We start from the raw sequence: 19,236 nt of genomic DNA on the forward strand, positions 1-19,236 counted from the left end.
GTTTAAGGCAATAAATAGTTGTGGAGGAACTGCAGTAGAGAAGCATCTCAAAGTACACTGAATCTGTTTTGCATATAGATTCATTTGTGTTTTTTTTTAATTTCCACATATAAGTGATAAAACACAGTATCTGTCTTTCTCTGATTTATTTCACTAAGTATAGTAATCTCTAGGTCCATACATGTTGCTGCAAATGACAGAATTGTGTATGTGTGCATGGTGGTAGATTAGTTGCTAGGTCATGTTCAATTCTTGTGACCCCTTGGTGTCTCTGTCCATGGGGTTCTCTAGGCAAGAATACTGGAGTGGGTTGCCGTTTTCTCTTCTCTTGAGTCTCCTGCATTGGCAGACAGATTCTTTGCCATTAGTGCCACCTGGGAAGCCCATAAGTGATACCATTTCATATATATTTTTTATATGAAATGTTTATTCATATATACACTGTTTATCTTATTTCACCTAGCATAATGCCCTCATTTTCTCACTGCTGTCACAAAACGCAGGATTTCCTTCCCTTTTTAAGGCTGCAGAGTATGCCTATGCATGTGTGTCTCTATGCATGTGCATGCCTAATAAGTTGCTTTAGTTATGTCCAACTCTGTGTGGCCCTTTGGACAGTAGCCTGCCAGGCTCCTCTGTCCATGGAATTTTCCAGGCAAGGAAACAGAAGTGGCTTGCCATGCCCTCCTCCAGGGTATCTTCCTAAACCAAGGACTGAGCTTGAGTTTCCTGCATTGTAGGCGGATTCTTTACCATCTAAGCTACCAGGGAGGTCGTGTGTGTGTGTGTGTGTGTGTGTGTATCTTCTGTATCCATTCATTTGTCAGACAATTGGTTAGCAACCATGTCTTGGTTACATAGAAAACAAATTATGGTCACCAAAGAGGAGATGGAAGGGAGGAGAGACAAAACTATCAGTGTGGTATTAACAGATATGAACTACTATATATTATATAAGATAGATAAGAAACAAGAATATATTATATGGCACAGAGCATTATACCATTATCTCATAATAAGTTATAATGCAGTATAATCTGCAGAAACACTATGCTATATATCTGAAACTGACACAATATTGCAAATCAACTATATTTCATTGTAAAAAAGTAATAAAATAAATGGTAGGTCAGATATGGCAGAGGATTGTGGAGCAGGGAACTCTTTACCTTATCACTCTGCTAAACAGAAGGCAAGCCAATAGATCTATATGTTAACATGAAGATCAATACTTTTAAAATTAAACTTTTTATTTTCAAATCACTGGAGACTCACATGTAGTTGTAAGAAATAATACAAAGAGATCTGAGGAATCCTTTACCTGGTTTCCACAGTGGTGACATCTTGCACAGCTATAGAACAGTAACACAACTAAGATGTTGACATTGATACTGTCAAGATACTATACATTTACACCACCACACGGATTCCTCATGTAAGCTTTTGACACTGGCTTTTTAGAAAAGATCAACTTTTTAATGTATTTCATCTTGATGTATATTTTTAAAGAAATTCTATTCAGTTTTTCCTTAAACCAATCATGGCATCAAATACAATTTATACTTATATTAACATTCTGCATAATTTTTTACTAGTTTATACTGGGATAAAATACACATAGAATGAAGCCTTCTGGATTATGTTAAACAACATTATACTTCACCTTCATCAGAGTATAGACACCAGAAGGGGAATAAGGTATGGGAGGACGAAGGGAAAGGGCAGGCACAGGCAGCAGTTATGTTACTGATCTAAATAAAATTTTCTAAACCAGATTATGCCATCAATCAAAATGGTCAAACCAATTTAGATTTTTCAAAATCCCCAATGGGGAGAGTTATCCTATCATTATATATATATATATATATATATATATATATATATATATATACTCTGTAAAAAAAAAGTATATATATATATATATACTCTGTAAAAATCTTTTGGGCTTATGTGAAATAGATCACCAGTCGAGGTTCGATGAATGACACAGTGTGCTCAGGGCTGGTGCACTGGGATGACCCTGAGAGATGGGATGGGGAGGGTGGGAGTGGGTGTTCAGGATGGGGAACACATGTACACCCATGGCTGATTCATGTCAGTGTAAGGCAAAAACCACTATAATCTTGTAAAATAATTAGTTTCCAATTAAAATCAGTTAATTAATTTTTCAAAGACAAAAATAACAAACCTTTTGGGCTTCTCTGTGTGCCAGGTGCACCTCAGGCCATAGTTAAAGGTGATGGGACCGAGATCTTTATCATTACACTCAACAGTCCCAAGTACAGACAGAAGTTGAGGACAGACGTTGTGGAAAACAGCTGCACTCCTTATCTGCAGTATACACTCCAGGAATTTCAAGACAGCCATTCAGAAGCAATTAGTTAAAAACCTGGGGTTGTTAGAAGGGTTCTGTGTGTTCTTCCCAAAGTCTATTACCCACAGAGGATTTCAACCTCTGGAAGCTATGAAGGGAACAGAAAGCTCTAGTTTCAAAAGCATTCTTTATTCTCTTCAACCCAACCAAGTATATTGGCAAGGAAGAAAGCAACCTGCCGCTATAGACATGCCACAGAGATGACATTTCCACGTTTTGGAGGACAGTTTGGGCTTATCAGATTATTCATGGAAATGAAGAAATAAATGTCTTACATAAGGGGAAAGGTTTGCACTTATCCCTTTTCCCTGGGGTGCTCCTCCCTACTCACCTCTGCCCATACCTCCACAACTAAATCCCCCTCTTCCCCTGCGTGGGTTATCGAGGTCACTCACGCTCTGGTTCTCTTCTAATCCAGAAAATCCTCCAGACTCTTGACCATAAACACCCTTGCTCCTGGGGTGGTCCCGTGGGTATGAACTCTGCCATCCCTAGCTGCCGCTCAGTTGGCTATATTGACTTGGAGTCTGACTACGGGATCCCATTTGGGGCTGCCCCGGAGCTGCTTTGTCAACCATAGCAGCTACAGCGCGGTCCATCGTTGCTCATTTGCCCCCAGATGTTCTTCTGGAACTGCTTTGATCCTAACTAGTCAGCTGTGCAGAGGACTAGCTGGTGGGAGGATAGGACGGTGGGGATGGGACTGGCATCATGGGATAGCTCCCAGATACCTGGGGAAGGCTGGGCTGCTTGTAACCCTTCATGCTAGAATGAAGTTGATTTGTCTCAGGGGGTTTGTTACCATCCTACAGTCCTGCAGGCCCCGTGGTTGCCAGCTGTTGCCCATAAGCTGGGTGAGCAGATTGAGTGCCACATGCAGACTGAGCTGCGTAAGAGGCCCGGGGGTGGGGGCAGGGGTTGGTAACTGTAGCCCTGGTGGCATCACAAGCCCCGGTGCCGTGCCCCTGAACGGGCTGACAACGCACCTGCGGGGACGGGCTGACAATGTGCCTGCGTGCTCAGGGAGAGTCTGTCCATAAGAAGTCACATAGGTGGTCTGCACATAGGGTGCAGTAGTCTGATCCTGAATATGGGTGACATCAGGGGGCTGTTCAAAGGGCCCATAGCTTCATTGCCCATATGCCCGGGTGGTCTGGGCACATCCTTGAGTGGGGTGGCTGGTGGAAGCTCTGTAGTCCTGCTGGGCTGCGGCTTGGTTGCGGCTACTGTAATGCATGGACTCTGTCTCCCCTTCCTTCTCTTCTCAGCGTCCCTCTTCCTCTCTCGCTTCTTCCTGGTGCTGCAGGCACAGGAGTGAAACCCGCAATCCTGGGGCTACTACTGCGCCAGCCTGCAGGGGTGGAGGAAGGAGGGGGTGAACCACAGCGCTCTCTGATGTTCTCTGGAGATCCGTCCAGGTTGTGTGTGTGCTGTTGGTGAATAGTATTCCGCCACTTGTCCAACGAATTTCCCACTTAAGGACAAATAAGAAAGTGAAGAGGAACTAAAAAGCCTTTTGATGAAAGTGAAAGAGGAGAGTGAAAAAGTTGGCTTAAAGCTCAACATTCAGAAAACAAAGATCATGGCATCCGGTCCCATCACTTCATGGGAAATAGATGTGGAAACAGTGGAAACAGTGTCAGACTTTATTTTTCTGGGCTCCAAAATCACTGCAGATGGTGACTGCAGCCATGAAATTAAAAGATGCTTACTCCTTGGAAGGAAAGTTATGACCAACCTAGATAGCATATTGAAAAGCAGAGACATTACTTTGTCAACAAAGGTTCGTCTAGTCAAGGCTATGGTTTTTCCAGTAGTCATGTGTGGATGTGAGAGTTGGACTGTGAAGAAAGTGGAGTGCCGAAGAATTGATGCTTTTGAACTGTGGTGTTGGAGAAGACTCTTGAGAGTCCCTTGGACTGCAAGTAGATCCAACCAGTCCATTGTAAAGGAGATCAACCCTGGGTGTTCTTTGGATGGAATGATGCTAAAGCTGAAACTCCAGTACTTTGGTCACTTCATGAGAAGAGTTGACTCATTGGAAAAGACTCTGATGCTGGGAGGGTTTGGGTGTAGGAGGAAAAGGGGACGACAGAGGATGAGATGGCTGGATGACATCACGGACTCGATGGACATGAGTTTGAGTGAACCCTGGGAGTTGGTGATGGGCAGGGAGGCCTGGCATGCTGTGATTCATGGGGTGGCAAAGAGTCGGACACGACTGAGCGACTGAACTGGAATTGGAACTGTTTTGTTTCCAGTTGGGGACTACTATTAGTAAAGCTGCTATAAAAATTATTTCACTGGTTCTTTTGTGTGAACACATCTCTATTTCTCTAGGACAAATGCCTGGAAGTTAAAATATTGGGTCATATGGAAGTTGCATGTTTAGTTTTTAGAGAAATTCCAAACTATTTTCCAGAGTGTCTGTGCCAGTTACATTTATACCATCAAAGTATGAGTGATCCAGGGTCTCTGCATCTTCCCCAGCATTTACTGTTGCCACTAGGTTTTTATTTAAGCCATCCTAAAAGACTGGTTCCAAATAGGAAAAGGAGTACGTCAAGGCTGTATATTGTCACCCTGCTTATTCAACTTATATGCAGAGCACATCATGAGATACACTAGACTGGAAGAAACACAAGCTGGAATCAAGATTGCTGGGAGAAATATCAATAACCTCAGATATGCAGATGACACCACCCTTATGGCAGAAAGTGAAGAGGAACTAAAAAGCCTCTTGATGAAAGTGAAGGAGGAGAGTGAAAAAGTTGGCTTAAAGCTCAACATTCAGAAAACAAAGATCATGGCATCTCGTCCCATCACTTCATGGGAAATAGATGAGGAAACAGTGGAAACAGTGTCAGACTTTATTTTTGGGGGCTCCAAAATCACTGCAGATGGTGACTGCAGCCATGAAATTAAAAGACACTTACTCCTTGGAAGGACAGTTATGACCAACCTAGATAGCATATTGAAAAGCAGAGACATTACTTTGTCAACAAAGGTTCGTCTAGTCAAGGCTGTGGTTTTTCCTGTGGTCATGTGTGAATGTGAGAGTTGGACTGTGAAGAAGGCTGAGCGCCAAAGAATTGATGCTTTTGAACTGTGGTGTTGGAGAAGGCTCTTGAGAGTCCCTTGGACTGCAAGGAGATCCAACCAGTCCATTCTGAAGGAGATCAGCCCTGGGATTTCTTTGGAAGAAATGATACTAAAGCTGAAACTCCAGTGCTTTGGCCACCTCATGCGAAGAGTTGACTCATTGGAAAAGACTCTGATGCTGGGAGGGATTGGGGGCAGGAGGAGAAGGGGACGACAGAGGATGAGATGGCTGGATGGTATCACTGACTCGATGGACATGAGTCTGGGTGAACTCCGGGAGTTGGTGATGGACAGGGCGGCTTGGCATGCTGTGATTCATGGGGTTGCAAAGAGTTGGACACGACTGAGCGACTGAACTGAACTGAACTGAACTGAGTGTATATTAATATTAGGGCTTCCCAGGTGGCTCAGTGGTAAAGAATCTGCCTGCCAAGCAAGAATATGGGTTGGATCCCTGGGTTGGGAAGAGCCCATGAAGAAGGAAATGGCAGCCCACCCCAGTATCCAAAATCCTATGGACAGAAAAGCCTGGCAGACTGCAGATTGTAGAGTCACAAAAATGCCCCATGCAACTAAACAATAGAAACAGTATAAATTGATATTTTATTGTGATTTTGAATTGCATTTCTCTGATGACCAATGACATCGGACATTTCTCCATGTGCTTATTTGCTGTCTGTATATGCTCTGTGATGAAATGTCTTTATTACTTCTGTCCATTTCAAATTGGATTGTTTGGTTTTTGCTATTGAGTTTGGAATTTTCTTTATATATTCTAGATGAGAGTCTTTTATCAAATATGCAGCTTACAATATTTTATCTGTACCTGTCTTCTCATACTATCAACAAGGTCTTTCATAGGTTCTTTAATTTTATAAAGTCAATTTTTAGTTTTTCTTTTATGGATTATGTTTTTCATGTCATTTTAAAACTATCTGATAAGTCCTAGGTTTCAAAGATCTCTTGCTTTCTTCCAAGTTTTGTAGCTTTATATTTTGTATTTAAGTCTGTGATCCATTCTGAGTTAATTTTTTAAATATATTTAGGTCAAATTTTTTTAATATTTTTTTCTTATGGAAGTCCAATTGATCAAATACCAGTTTGTTGAAAAAAAGTGTCTTTCTTCCAGTTAATTGCTTTTGCATCTTTGTCAAAAATCACTTGGAGTGGGTCTATTTCTGGGTTCTCTGTTCTGTTCTTTTGATCTGTGTGTCTATCTTTCTGCCAGTATCATACAGTTCTGATTACTGTAGCTGTATAATAATTCTTAAAATTGGGTAAATCCTTCTATTTTTCTCTTATCAAAATTGTTTTAACTATTCTAGTTTCTTTGGGTTACCATTCTAATTTTAAAATACTCTTGTGTCTATTTACAAAAATTAGTTCATTGCTAGGATTTTGATAAGAGATGTGCTCAATTTGTATGCCATTTGGAGACAGTTGACAGCTTTACTATATTAAGTCTTCCAATCCTTTGACACTGTATTTCTTTACATTTATTTAGATCTTTTATTTTTTTTTTCATGAGTGCTTTGTAGTTTTCAGTGTAAAAGTCCTGTGCATTCTTTATTACATATACGACAAAGTATGTATATTTAATTTTTGAGCAATTGAAAACATTACATATTTTTTATATTGGTTTCAATGTATTTATTGATAGTATATAGAAATATATTGGACTTTTGTGTGTTGATCTTCCATACTGTGACTTTACTGAACCCACTTATTTCTTGGAGTTTTTGCTAAATTTCCTGAGTTTTTTTTAATTGAGGCAATGGCATTATCCACCATTTTTTCCTTTCTGGTTAGTATGCCTTGTATTTAATTTTCTTGTTTTAATCCCTGGCTAGAACATTCAGTATTGTGTGAAATAAGAGTGATGAGAGTTATATCCTTATTTTATATTTTATATTAAGTGGGAAAATATTCAGTTTTGCAACATTAACTATAATGTTGCACTATAGGAATGTAGGATTTTTATGTTTGTTCTTTATCAAGTTGAGGAAATTTTCTCTTTTTATACTTTTCTGAGAATTTTCATTATAAATGAGTATTGAATATAATTTAGTGTTTTCTGTGTATTGACTGATATGGTCATATTCTTCAGCCTGTTAATGTGCTGGATTCCATTGGTTGATTTTCAAATACTGAACCAGCCTTGCGTCTGTGAAATAAACCACATTTAGCAATGGTGTATATATACTTTTTAATATATCACTAAATTCTGTTGCTAATATTTTGTTAAGGATTTCAATACTAATTTACATCCTAAATACTGGTCTATGGTTTTCTTGCATTTTTCTTGCATTTTTCTCACATTTTGTGGGGAAAGAGATAAATGTCTTTATCCAGTTTTGGTTTCAGAGTAATAATAGTGTCATTAAATGAATTGGAAAGTATTTCCTCCTCTCTTGTTTTCTGGAAAAGATTGTGTAAAACTGGTGTTAGTTATTTTTTAAAGGGTTGGGAGAATTCTCCATAGTATTTCCTTACTATCCTTTTGATGCATACACAATCTGCAATAATATTCCCTATTTCATTCCTCAGTTCAGTTCAGTTCAGTTCAGTTGCTCAGTCATGTCCGACTCTTTGTGACCCCATGAATTGCAGCACGCCAGCCCTCCCTGTCCATCACCAACTCCCAGAGTCCACCCAAACCCATGTGCATTGAGTTGGTGATGCCATCCAGCCATCTCATCCTCTGTTGTCCCCTTCTCCTCCTGCTCCCAATCCCTCCCAGCATCAGAGTCTTTTCCAGTGAGTCAACTCTTCTCATGAGGTGGCCAAAGTATTGGAGTTTCAGCTTCAGCATCAGTCCTTCCAATGAACACCCAGGACTGATCTCCTTTAGGATGGACTGATTGGATCTCCTTGCAGTCCAAGGGACTCTCAAGAGTCTTCTCCAACACCACAGTTCAGAAGAATCAATTCTTTGGTGCTCAGCTTTCTTTATAGTCCAACTCTCACATCCATTCATACATGACTACTGGAAAAACTATAACTTTGACTAGATGGACATTTGTTAGCAAAGTAATGTCTCTGCTTTTTAATATGCTGTCTAGGTTGGTCATAACTTTTCTTCCAAGGGGCAAGCGCCTTTAAATTCATGGCTGCAGTCACCATCTGGAGTGATTTTGGAGCCCAAGATAATAAAGTCTGTCACTGTGTCTATTGTTTGCCCATCTATTTTCCATGAAGTGATGGGACTGGATGCCATGATCTTGCTTTTCTGAATTGTAAATTTTAAGCCAGCTTTTTCACTCTCCTCTTTCACTTTCATCAAGAGGCTTTTTAGTTCTTCTTTGATTTCTGCCATAAGGGTGGTGTCATCTGCATATTTGAGGTTATTGATATTTCTCCCAGCAATCTTGATTCCAGCTTGTGTTTCATCCAGCCCAGCATTTCACATGATGTAATCTGCATATAAGTGATATCAGCAGGGTGACAATATCCTTTCCTCATTTAGAACCAATCTGTTGTTCCCTGTACAGTTCTAACTGGTGCTTCTTGACCTGCATACAGATTTCTCAGGAGCCAGGTAAGGTGGTCTGGTATTCCCACCTCTTTAGGAATTTTCCACAGTTGTTGTGATCCACACAGTCAAAGGCTTTGGCATAGTCAATAAAGCAAAAGTAGATGTTTTTCTGGAACTCTCTTGCTTCTTTGATAATCCAACAGATTTTGTTAATTTGATCTCTTGTTCCTCTGGCTTTTTTAAATCCAGCTTGAGCATTTGGAAGTTCACAGTTCATGTACTGTTGAAGCCTGGTTTGGAGAATTTTGAGCATTACTTTACTAGCATGTGAGATGAGTACAATTATGTGGTAGTTGGAGCGTTCTTTGTCATTGCACTTCTTTGGGATTGGAATGAAAACTGACTTTTTCCAGTCCTGTGGCCACAGCTGACTTTTCCAAATTTGCTGGCATATTGAGTGCAGCACTTTCACAACATCATCTTTTACGATTTGATATAGCTCAACTGGAATTTCATCACCTCCAGTAGCTTTGTTCATAGTGATGCTTCCTAAGGCCCACTTGACTTTGCATTCCAAGATGTCTGGCTCTAGGTGAGTGATCACACCATCATGGTTATTTGGATCATGAAGCTCTTTTTTGTATAGTTCTTCTGTGTATTATTGCCACCTCTTCTTAATATCTTCCACTTGTGTTAGGTCCATACTGTTTCTGTCCTTTATTGTGCCCATCTTTGTTGAAATATTATCTTGGTATCTTTAATTTTCTTGAAGAGATCTCTAGTCTTTCCCATTCTATTGTTTTCCTCTATTTCTTTGCATTGTTCACTGAGGAAGGCTTTCTTATCTCTCCTTACTATTCTTCGGAACTCTGCATTCAGATGGGTATGTCTTTCCTTTTCTCCTTTGCATTTAGCTTCTCTTGTTTTCTCAGCTATTTGTAAGGCCTCCTTAGACAACCATTTTGACTTTTTGCATTTCTTTTTCTTGGGGATGATCTTGATCACTGCCTCCTGTACAATGTCAGAAATACCTTTGCCCATAGTTCTTCAGGCACTCTGTCTATCAGATCTAATGCCTTGAATCTATTTGTCACTTTCACTGTATAATGGTAAGGGACTTGTTTTAGTTCATACCTGAATAGTCTAGTGGTTTTCCCTACTTTCTTCAATTTAAGCCTGAATTTTGCAGTAAGGAGTTCATAGTCTGAGCCGCAGTTAGCTCCTGGTCTTGTTTTTGCCTAATATACCAGATCCCAAATTTTGCTACCTGTTAGAATCACATGGGGAGCTTGATAAAATCCCAGTGTTCAGGTCACACTCCATACTAATGAAACAAGTATTGATGGGTGTTGTGCCAAGTTTCAGTAGTTTACAAGGTTTCTAGATGATCCCAAAATGCAGAAAAATTTGGAACCCATTGGACCTATTGCTTGAATCTCTACAGCAGTATTTCTCAAGGTGCATTCCCATAGCCAGCATTCTTGGCAATTCTAGGGAATCTGTTAAAAATACGAATTCTCAGATTCTGCCTTAGACTGGGCTTCTCAGGTGGTGCCAGTGGTAAAGAACTTGCCTGCTAATGCAGGAGACATAAGAAATGCAGGCTCGATCCCTGGGTCAGGAAGATCCTCTGGAGGAGGAAATGGCAACCCACTACAGTATTCTTGCCTGGGGACTCCCATGGACAGAGTAACCTGGCGGGCTATGGTCCATGGGGCTGCAAAGAGTCAGACATGACTAAAAGGACTGAGTTCGCACGCACTAGGTGATGAATGCACATTCAATTTTCAGAACCATTATTCTAAAAAACAAGGAGAGCATTTTGATGATGTATTAGAGACATTGTTTGAAAGTAGTTCATCCTCTTTTTTGTTCTCATCGTACGTGGGAGGTGGAAAAGTAAATATCCTTGGGAGGCTGCAGATAGCATCAGCGTAACCACGATGTGCACTCTGAAGAACAACTAGGGGGACAAGGAGATATTGGCTCCATCACTTTCGGTTCCACGTGCCGTGGACTGGACATTCTTTTAGAATGTACGTCAGACACACAGTTTTGTTTTCTGTTCCTGCACCATAGATGAGTGTATTGTCTTTTATATGAGAGGAAATGTTAGTAGGAAAAGTTCAGCATCATGTTTGCATTACCTCACAGAGATCCTTGACAGCATATTGAAAAGCAGATACATTACTCTGTCAACAAAGGTCTGTCTAGTCAAGGCTATGGTTTTTCCAGTGGTCATGCATGGATGTGAGAGTTGGACTATAAAGAAAGCTGAGCACTGAAGAATTGATGCTCTTGAACTGTGGTGTTGGAGAAGACTCTTGAGAGTCCCTTGGACTGCAAAGCGATCCAACCAGTCCATCCTAAAGGAAATTGGTCCTGAGTGTTCATTGGAAGGACTGATGTTGAAGCTGAAACTCCAAAACTTTGGCCACCTGATGTGAAGATCTGACTCACTGGAAAAGACCCTGATGCTGGGAAAGATTGAAGGCAGGAGGAGAAGGGGACGACAGAGGATGAGATGGTTAAATGGCATCACCAATGCAATGGACATGAATTCGAGTAAGCTCCGGGAGTTGGTGATGGACAGGGAGGCCTGGCGTGCTGCAGTCCATAGGGTCACAAACAGTCAGACACGACTGAACAACTGAACTGAACTGAACTGAACAAAGATCCTGCTCATTGTTCAGGCTTGTGAACAAATCCCTTAGGACACTCTCAGTTTGCCCCAGAGAGGATTGTACAAACTGATGCTTCATTTCTCAGGCTTCAGAGCGCTAATGTCTGAGTTATCTCTGCTTGAGATTTGGCCTGGGATGTGTGTGTGTGGTGATGGAATGAAGTTTTATTGTCGTAGAAAATTCTAGGGCCCACTAATTTTCATAAGATGTGATATAGCCAAATTGTTTTTCCTGTCTTTAATAATTTCCTTATTTGCCTGGATTGGAATCCTTCTACCTAGCTTTGTGCGTGTATGTTAGTAGTATTCTTTCTCATTTTCCTGTAAGGGAAAAATTACTCTCACAGTGTTTTTAACTGTAATTACCCAAGGCTGCCAAGAAAAGAATTTAGGAAACTGCAACAGAATCTTTGAATACAAATAAATACAGGAGCTTATTGAATAGCATTCAGAACATAGGCCAGTTTCCACTTGAGTAAAAATAATAATTTGTGTAGAGTCTAAGTTCAAAATTCACTTGATGAGAGATTTACTTCCATGTATGTATGGGCAGAAGTACATTATATAAACTGAATTAGTGAAGTTTAAAAATGAGGATAATGATCTACTACGACAAATATAAACATAAACAGTAAAAACAGAAAAAAGATGTATTTCCTTAAATTTTTTCTTTGTCCATTGTGTTTAGATCATGTCTGCAATGTTGTCTTTACAACATTAAATGCTAACCTTCACAGATGGTGTCATTTTTTTTACTGATTTTGATTCAGGTCCTAAGTACAAATCATGTGCATGTAAGTTCCTAACACACTGTACAGTAGAGTCTCACAACAGGATATTTTTCCAGCATTCTGAACTATCCAGTACAGAAATAATCACTTGGAAAGGATGCAAATAAGGTATCTTAAGCAACCAAGCAAGATGTCTCAAATTATCTGTTTTAGAGCAGTGGTTCTCACTGCTTTCAGCTTAATCCAAACAATAGTTGCAGGCTTCCTAGAATAGTTTTATACTTATTAAGCACTTGGCACCCAAAGAAATTCTTACTAAAGAACTTGGAAGTGTTCTAGAAATTTAATTTATTTTATCCTCACAAATGTCCTATGAGGTTGATACTTACTATTATAAACTGATTTTACATAAGAGGACATTGAGACTTAAAGAAATTGGGCAACTTAACCAAGGCCACCCAGCTGGAATTGAAACCAAGGAAATCTGGCCCCAGAGTCTGTGTGTTTAACCACACTGCTATACTACACTTCCTTCCGCTAATAAATAAAACAGACTATGAATTAATTAATACATTTAAATTAACTGTTATTAATATTCTTAAATACAGATATGTATTAGTTGGTGCAAATCTAATTGCAGTTTGGGACCATGAATTTTAACTCATTATAACAAGTCTCAAACATAGCTTTATTAATCAAAATAGGAACCATTGCAATCATCACATTTTTGCCAACAAGAATAAGTTTACTTATTCCTGTAGCATAGAAATCCATGCTTCTGGATTTTATGAACTCTTGGAAAGCATTTTCTGACTCTTGCTGGTTGTGGAAGCATTTTCCCTGCAAAAAATTGTGGAGATGCCTGAAGAAGTGGTAGTCCATTGGCGAGACGTCAGGTGAATACAGCAGATGAAGCCAAACTTCATAGCCCTATTCATCAACTTTTTTTTTACTTTATAAATTTTATTTTATTTTTAAACTTTACATAATTGTATTAGTTTTGATTTGAAGCATTGTGCGACTTGGGGTCGGTGTCGTTGTGGAGAAGAATTGGGCCCTTTCTGTTGACCAATGCTGGCTGCAGGCCTTGCAGTTTTTGGTGCATCTCAACAATTTGCTGAGCGTACTTCTCAGATGTAATGGTTTTGCTGATTCAGAAAACTGTAGTGGATCGATCAGACCAACAGAAGACCACCAAACAGTGAGCATGACTTCTTTTTGGTGCAATTTTGGCCCTGGGAAGTGCTTTGAAGCTTCCTCTTGGTCCAACAATTGAGCTGGTTGTCACCAGTTGTCATATCAGTTCAGTTCAGTTCAGTTGTTCAGTCATGTCCAGCTCTTTGTGACCCCATGGACTTTAGCATGCCAGGTTTCCCTGTCCATCACCAAATCCCAGAGCTTACTCAAACTCATGTCCATCAAGTAGGTGATTTTCATATAAAATCCATTTTTTGTTGCACATCATAATCCAATCAAGAAATGGTTTGCTGTTGTTGCATAGAATAAGAGAAAATGACACTTCAAAATGACAATTTTTTGTTATATTTGGTCAGCTCATCAGGCACCCACTTATCAAGCTTTTTCAGCTTTTCAATTTGCTTCAAAAACCTAATGACCATAGGATTGTCAATCTTGAGTTCTTCAGCAACTTCTCCTGTGGTTCTAAGAGGGGTAGCTCGAGTAATCCTCTCAGTTGGTCATTGACAACTTCCAGTGGCTGGCCATTGCTCTCCTCATCATCAAGGCTCTCGTTTCCTTTGAAAAACTTCTTGGACCACCACTGCACTGGACGTTTGTTAGCAGTTCCTGGGTCAAATGCATTGTTGGTTACGGCAAGTAATATCATTAGCAAAACGTCATTAGTAAAATGAGAAATCTGGATTAAAATGATATGTAATATAACCACATCTATTTAATAATATATTCAAATATCTGGCAAAGTTCAACAATGCAAAATCGCAATTACATTTGCACCAACCTAATAATATTTGTATTCTTTTGCATGTAGATTTTTAAGCAGAGAGGGCAGGAAGGCCTCAGAGAAATTACCCAGCATGGCTTTTTTTTGACACTAGAAAATATTTTTGGCCTAAACCATTTTGTGATCTAATCCCAGCCACAGTGCTTGTCCTTAAATACATCTCAGTAATTAATAATCTTAAAGGAAAAAGAGAAAGCAAGAACAAGTGATGGTTATCAGGCAAGAGAATAAATAATAACAAAGACAATAAATCAGCTGTAAAGATTCCCAGTTCTGATACAATGGAAAAGATTATACTGAGGCACATTATTGAGCTGTTTGGCAGCATCCAACCCCCCTTGAGTGCTCAATCACCAGATCAACCTGAACCTAAGGAATGATGATGTTGACCTTTTCTGACCCTCATGACCTTAACCAAGGTCAACCTTTGCCCCAATTCTTTGCTGAATTCTCCTTTGCTCAGGCCTCCTTATGAATATGCATGTAACCTTGTCTTAAAATTTTCTCAATTTTGTTGTTCAAGGAGACACTGCTTTGGGAAAGATCTTCAGTGCTCTCCTTATTTGCTTCAAGTAATAAATCCTTCCTTCTCTTATTTTTGGCTTGGTCATGTCCTTGGGCCACCAACAGGAGAACCCAGTTTTCCAGGAACAGTTTCACAGACCTAACTCTTCTGCTTCCCCCAACACTGTCTGGAATTCACCACTCTAAAGCTCAGAGATATTGCTTTCAGGAGAATTTCTTAAACCTAGTGCAGCAATTATGTATTTTATACTCATTAGACACGATTATAATGAGTTCATTCTAATGGAGCTAGTTTTCAACTCTATACCACATTACTCCCATTTTAGTGGGTAAAAACCTTGGGTTTTGAAATCAGAATGCTTTATTTTAATCTCTGGCACTGTCAACTTGAATACCTTACTCAGGTTAGTTAACTTATCTAAATCTGATTTCTCACATATGAAAAGTTCGTAGAATACGTATCTCATGTGTGATGAGGATTAAATGAGACAGTGTTTGTGAATCACATTGGTCCATGGTGAGCCTCCAATAATGGCAGCTGGTAATGGTCCTGTACATGGTAGCAACAGCAGTAGTAATGACAGGAGACTATAAAAATTTTAAAGATGTTCATTAATAGCCTGGCAGCCTTACAGTCAATTGTTAAGGTCGATAATCATATATGTATTTTTTGAGCTTGGGAATACTCTTCAGAAACTCATACATCTTTGGAAATATTCATAACAGTGTTTTAACAGCACTACTTTATAAAATGGTAAACAGGAGTTTTTAAAGAGGTTTTTGGATCAGTTTTTGATAAATCATGTAGAAAGCAGAATAAATTTCTCTCACTGCTCTTAGATACAGGGAAGAAGCAAATTTTTCTCACATTCCATAATAGCCAGAGTGACTGTTTCAACTATTGTCTGCAGTTTCTTCACATTATCCCCTCAGGTGGTATGCTAGACAATTTCTTTTGCAGTCTCCCAACATGAATTTTTGGATTGTCAATCAAGGCCACATATAAAGGATACAGGATCATATCAGATCAGTCTGTAGGCTGAAAATGAAATAACTAGTAACATTTATTACCAATCAAAAATGTATTTGCACAAAATATATACTTACAGGAATTATTCAAATATAAAATCTCAGTTGAGTTAAAGGAATCACTGCTGATCGCACATCAATCACTTTTCAATGGTATAATTCCTTTAAAAATTCCCTCATCTTCATGATTATGTGAAAGATATGCTTTTCAGAAAGCAATCTTTATTAATGAGCCATAAATATAGTCTCCTCACCGCCTGCGGCACCATTTGGTAAAAGAATCCGGTGAACAAAGATTCAAATTCATGAACAGGCCCTTTAAAACCCTGATTGTGTGTGTTTTGTGATTGAATCTTGATTATTTATGAGAGATGCGCCAGCGCAACAGCGAGCTGCCTTTGTAGCTTCCTTCTTTGTCCACTCACTGACGTGACTGTGTAAAGACGAAGCTGCAGAAGCGAGCTTAACATGGAGAGCCAAACAGCCCTGTGTGTTAGTACAACCTGATTTTATTTTAAAAATTGTGAAGTAGGAGGGTAGAAGGCAGGATTTTAGCCCTAAATCCAGGTGCTTATCACCATGAAGATGATTGTCTTCAATTCTGAGAGGGTATTGGCTTCATTTCGGGTCCATAACTTTGTTGCCAGTGAAGAGGTAAACCCTGGGGCAAGTGAGAAAGTGCATTCTTCAGGTTTGAAAGAAGAAAAGTCTCTTTACTCTTGAATTCTTTCTTTGTACCGTGGAAAACATAAAGCATCATCTTTACACACCAAACACAAGAATGCCTCTGAACGTCCTGTCAGGACTAACTTTCTATTAGGCCAGTTGATGGCCTCTAAAGGTGTTATGTTAAGAAAGTCAACGAAGCAGTAGGATCCTATTGGAAAGACTGTTGGGTTGAGTCAAATGACTTGAGTTTTAGTCACACGCATCACTCACTCGCCGTTTGCTGTATACAGTCTCAGAGGTATGAAGAGTATGTCAGTAGCATGGGCATTACTGTGGTTCATATAGATAGCATGCTCAGAAGAGATCATGGCACTGGTAACCTAGAAAGGCTTTAAGAAGAAAACAGAATTTGAGCTGAATCTGTAGGGTGTACTTTAAATTCACAAATGTCAGAATTTACATTCAGTGAAAGTATTTGGAATTAAAGGCCCACCATAAGGGAAAGGTTTACAGCTAAAAAAAAAAAAAAAAATCAGCAAATAATTATATAGTTTTTAATTAGATTAATTATACAGTTTATAGCAAATAATTAAATTTACTCCTTATCTCAGTTGTTCTTCCCTGTGTTCATTAGCTGTTGAGTAAAATTCATTATGTAAAGTAATGTTTTTGACATCCCTGAACAAAATAAGCATTAGCCTTTGAGGGCTCCAGCTACCAAATATGGCTTACTCATTGAAGGCCATTGAGAAGCCATTCATTTTCTTTTTTAAAGTCATTTGTAAAAACTTGGCTCAAAATACTCCAAAGTTCTTTACCTGCTCAGCTTTGGTTCCAATCTCTCACATGAAAAGTAATAAAGTCATAGAAGATCTCATTCACAGCAGCCTCAATCTTACAGAAGTCACTAAGAATGGAATTTCTTAGGAAGTACATAGGTTTAGGAACAGAAAAAATGTATTATGTAGTGTGAAGTGAAACAAATAGTTGAAGACTAAGGCTGCAGAGAGTAAGAGGTTGTTGAAGGCCCAATATTCTATAGCATTCATTGTATGGTAAAGCCTTAAAGTGGGAACTTAGAAAATGTTGACTACCTGTAAATGTGATTGTCCATGAGTCTGTGTGCATATGGTCATATGTGTAAATTTATTTCTTCTTCAATACATTGTGGTGTTTTCCAATTAATCATAGTAAACAGTCTTTTAAAATGTTCTTGGTCTGTTCCTACTGCTTTGTATATTTGCATCACTGGTTTAACCTTGAAGTCACTTGACACTAGGAATCTTGGACTAAATATAGTCTGAAACCCAGATGGTTTCTCCAGCTAGTTTTGCAAACATTTAAGGAATAAATAATAGCAATGTAAACAATATCCACCATATTCTATTTTATTTTATTTTTAAATTTTATTTTATTTAACTTTACAATATTGTATTGGTTTTGCCATATATCAAAATGAATCTGCCACAGGTATACATGTGTTCCCCATCCTGAACCCTCCTCCCTCCTCCCTCCCCATACCATCCCTCTGGGTCATCCCAGTGCACCAGCCCCAAGCGTCCAGTATTGTGCATCGAACCTGGACTGGTGACTCGTTTCATATATGATATTATACATATTTCAATGCCATTCTTCCAAATCATCCCACCCTCTCCCTCTCCCACAGAGTCCAAAAGACTGTTCTATACATCAGTGTCTATTATACAAAGTGAAGTAAGCCAGAAAGAAAAACACCAATACAGTATACTAATGCATATATGAAATTTAGAAAGATGGTAACAATAACCCTGTATACGAGACAGCAAAAGAGACACTGATTTTTTTTTTTTAAAGAAAAGATACTATACATTCATTGTATGAGCTTGCCATAACACCAAAAGGAGTAATACAAGAAAGAAAAATTATAGGCTATGAAAGCAGATGCAAAAATGCTAATTAAAATATTAACAACTTAGAGTCTGTATTATGTAAGAATATAATATCACGGTCAAGTTAAACTACTTCAAAAATGTGATGTCTTTAATATTCAAAAATCTATCAATGTGATATGTTACATAACTAAAGAAAAATTATATGACCATCTCAGCAAATACAAGAAGAAAACAGTTGAAAAAGTTCAATATTTCTTCATTATAAATATCTTCAGTTCAGTTCAGTTCAGTTGCTCAGTCCGACTCATTGCCACCCCATGGACTGTAGCACGGCAGGCTTCCCTGTCCACTATCAACTCCTGAAGCTTACTCAAACTCATGTCCATTGATTCAGTGGTGCCATCCAACCATCTCATCCTCAGTCATCCCCTTCTCCTCCCACCTTCAATCTTCACCAGCATCAGGGTCTTTTCCAAGAAGTCAGTTTTTCACATCAGGTGGCCAAAGTATTTGAGTTTCAGCTGTAGCATCAGTCCTTCCAATGAACATTCTGGACTGATTTCCTTTAGGATTGACTGCTTGGATCTCCTTGCAGGCCAGGGGACTCTCAAGAGTCTTCTCCAACACCACAGTTCAAAAGCATCAATTCTCAGTGTTCAGCTTTCCTTATAGTCCAACTCTCACATCAATACATGACTAATGGAAAAATCATAGCTTTGACTAGACATACCTTTGTTGGCAAAGTAATATCTCTGCTTTTTAATATGCTGTCTAGGTTGGTCATAGCTTTTCTTCT

At 39.1% G+C, this 19,236-nt stretch overlaps 1 pseudogene; it reads right to left on the reverse strand.

Annotated features, from left to right (window-relative positions):
• Nucleotides 1-2,697: 2,697 nt before the first annotated feature.
• Nucleotides 2,698-3,611, reverse strand: LOC129628694 (RNA-binding protein EWS-like; annotated as a pseudogene).
• Nucleotides 3,612-19,236: the final 15,625 nt, after the last annotated feature.

Source organism: Bubalus kerabau, chromosome 15, assembly GCF_029407905.1.
Source record: "Bubalus kerabau isolate K-KA32 ecotype Philippines breed swamp buffalo chromosome 15, PCC_UOA_SB_1v2, whole genome shotgun sequence".
Classification (NCBI taxonomy): Eukaryota; Metazoa; Chordata; class Mammalia; order Artiodactyla; family Bovidae; genus Bubalus; species Bubalus kerabau.